The sequence below is a fragment of the Hordeum vulgare genome, chromosome 1H, assembly GCF_904849725.1.
Source record: "Hordeum vulgare subsp. vulgare chromosome 1H, MorexV3_pseudomolecules_assembly, whole genome shotgun sequence".
Classification (NCBI taxonomy): Eukaryota; Viridiplantae; Streptophyta; class Magnoliopsida; order Poales; family Poaceae; genus Hordeum; species Hordeum vulgare.
In genome coordinates this window covers 47432130-47435062 of record NC_058518.1, presented here as the reverse complement: position 1 = coordinate 47435062, position 2933 = coordinate 47432130, and positions in this window count along the sequence as shown.

The window sequence follows — 2933 nt, the reverse complement described above, 5'->3', positions numbered from 1 at the left end:
TCGAGTTCCTGTCCATTTTGTACGCGTAGCCGCACTTCTCGGTCATCTTGCTGGCAAGTAGCGCTCCTTGTAACTTGAACTTTCACCCACATAATCCACAAACACAGGATGTAGGGTATTACGCCTCAAGGAAACCTGTCGTGGGTATAAGCCTGATAGTAGATGTGTAGGGTACGAATGAGATGGGCAGAGTCCTAGCTACGGCGAGGTTGTATGAGTTCAGGCCCCTCTACGATGGAGGTAATAGCCCTACGTCTCAGTGCTCTCGGAGCTTGTTACCGAGTGTAATATGGAGTACAATGTTTGCTAACCCCTTGACCAGTGGGGGAGGGCGGCTTATATAGAGTGCGCTGCCCTCCACAACGGTTCTGATTCAGGGGTGGAGTAGTGACGATTGAATGCATACGTTACAAGTAATGTATGCTCTAAATGCTAATAAATGCACCCGGAAACGTACAACAGTTTCCCTCCAGAGAGGTTACGACGTACCGAGTGTATCCAGTCGGTTGGCCTGGTGCCATCCGAATGCTAGCCTCCGACTGGATGATTCTGGGCATGTTACCGACTGGATGATGGGGACTCCTTAATTCAGTCGGGGTTGACTTAAGGTCCTATCCTTTATGTGGGGTAGTCCTTGGGTAGCCATGTAGGGCAGGCCTATGACCCTACCCTAGGACTATGACCCCATCATTAGTCCCCGAATGGATTGGGGTTGAAACGTCGAAGCAGTGCTTGAGGTTCAGATCCGACTAGACTTGGTTCGGCTTGGACGTTGCTTGCCTCTATCCATTTTATCTCTCTTGATCAGCGCTCCGAGTGGAGGTGCTTGCGAAACAGACTGTCGGGAACCGAGTGCTCCCGCGGCATCTTTTGACGCGACTGGTCAACTGACAGCGGCGGATTTTCCGGGATCTCAAATTTCGGGTTCCGCGCGCTCAGCAGGGACAACGTCAGCGCGCTCGAGTAGCGGCTGACTCCTCGATCCTCGCGCCTTCAACTCCTCCACTGATATCGCCCCGGCCGGTCGGGTAGATAAGATTTCGGGCCCATTCGCCAGTGACCCAGTCGGCGCTCTATTTAACTTCTAGGCGGCGAGACTCCTCGGTTACGCTCGCCGAATCTTTCGCTCCCGCCTGCTCCGTCTTCCTTGCCACCCCCTGCGCACCTACGCTCCTTCCTCCTCCTCTTCCTCGAGGACTTGCCATCGCCTCCATGACCAAGGGTCAAACCAGCAAGATGGAGGCGAGGAAGAAGAAGAACAAGGCGGCGGCTGCTCAACGGCGGCAACGGCCGCTGCCGGCGGGGTGGATCCAAGGAGATTTCCTCCCCTCCACGGTGACGGAGGGGGACCTGTTGGAGCTGGTGGAGCACGACATGCTCGTGCATAAGTCCTGGAGGCTGCCAGCGGACGACGAGGTCGAGCCGGCGCCACGGGAGGGGGAGCGCGTCTTGCTCCTCAGCCATGTTCACAGAGGTTTTTCTCTTCCTCCGGATCCCTTCTTCAAGGGCATCATGAACCACTTTGGTGCTCAACTCCATCACTTCCCTCCGAATGCCATCGCCCATCTTTCTGCCTTCATTGTTTTGTGCGAGTGCTTTATTGGTTGCCCTCCCCATTGGGGTTTATTCAAACACATCTTCTCCGCCCGCTCCCAAACCATAAAACGTCTTAGTCAGTCGGACGACAAGACGCATCTCCTCCAGCTCTGTGGGGGTTTAGGGTTCCAGAAGAAGAGTCGGAGCAGCTACCCTGCTCTCCAGTTGAGCGAGTCGGTTAGGAACTGGCAGTCGACGTGGTTCTACTGCCAGGACATAGCCTGTCCGAATGCATCGACTGGGCTGCCTCTGTTTAGTTTAGACCGTCCCGCTCCACCCAAACAACTCGCGCTCTCCAAGGCCGAGAAGAACGATATCCAGCCTTTGGTTGAGGCACTCGTGGACGTTGTCAGGAGAGGAGTCACCGGAATAGATCTGCTGGAAGTCTTCATCGGTCGGCGGATCCAGCCTCTGCAGGCTCGGGACCATGCTATGTGGCACTACACAGGGCCCGAGGATTCCACTCGGACCATCGTGGTGGGCATACTCGAGGAGAAGGTGACCTCGTTGGTGCTCCAAATCACGGGTCCTTGTGAGAACCCTAAAGGAGCTCGCCGAGTGGCGCCTTACAGCGCGGACAACCCTCCACTGAATTAGGTGAGTGGCATCAGCCGAGTGCATCGAATCGTCTTTATTCGAGTCGTTTACTTATATCTCCGCGTGATGCTTAATGTTTCCGACTGAAATTCATGCAGGCGTGGACCAACTGGTTCTCCCCCGTCTCGAACGGGAATCCGGAGGAGGAGGAGGAAGAAGGCAGCCAGGAGGGGAGCGTGGAGAGCGCCGAATACGTCTCCGACAACGGGGAGTCGGAGGAGGAAGACAGCGAGGAAGAGGAAGAGGATGAAGAGCCAGAATCGCCACCTCCGCGACCAGAGCATCGGAGTAAGCGTCGGCATGAGCCTGCTGTCCCTTCAGCTCCTCCTGCGTCATCAAGTGCTCCGCCTGCTGCCCCGGCGGTACAGAGTGTTCGAGGCACCAAGAGGGCCAGGGACGCAGCCGCTGAACCTGCAGGCCAGTCCTCCAGGGCGCCCAAGCCGAGTGGGCCCAAACCTCGGAAGGCTCTGCCGCGGATGAGGATGGCCATCCCCGTCACCTCCACGTAAGTGAATATAACTTTCGGCTCTTTCTGTTGACCGAGTGAACTCCTGCTTTACAAGTCGAATGGACTTCACTCGACAGGGTTGCCACTTCTGTGACCTCGCCGGCCCGCCAAGGGGACGACCCCATGGACACGGACAACGTCGTTTCATCCCAGCCAGGTATGTTGTGGGAGAGTCGGGTATTTAATTCCTGTAGACTGCGCCATCCTTTTCTTTTTCTGAGGCGCCGTGTTA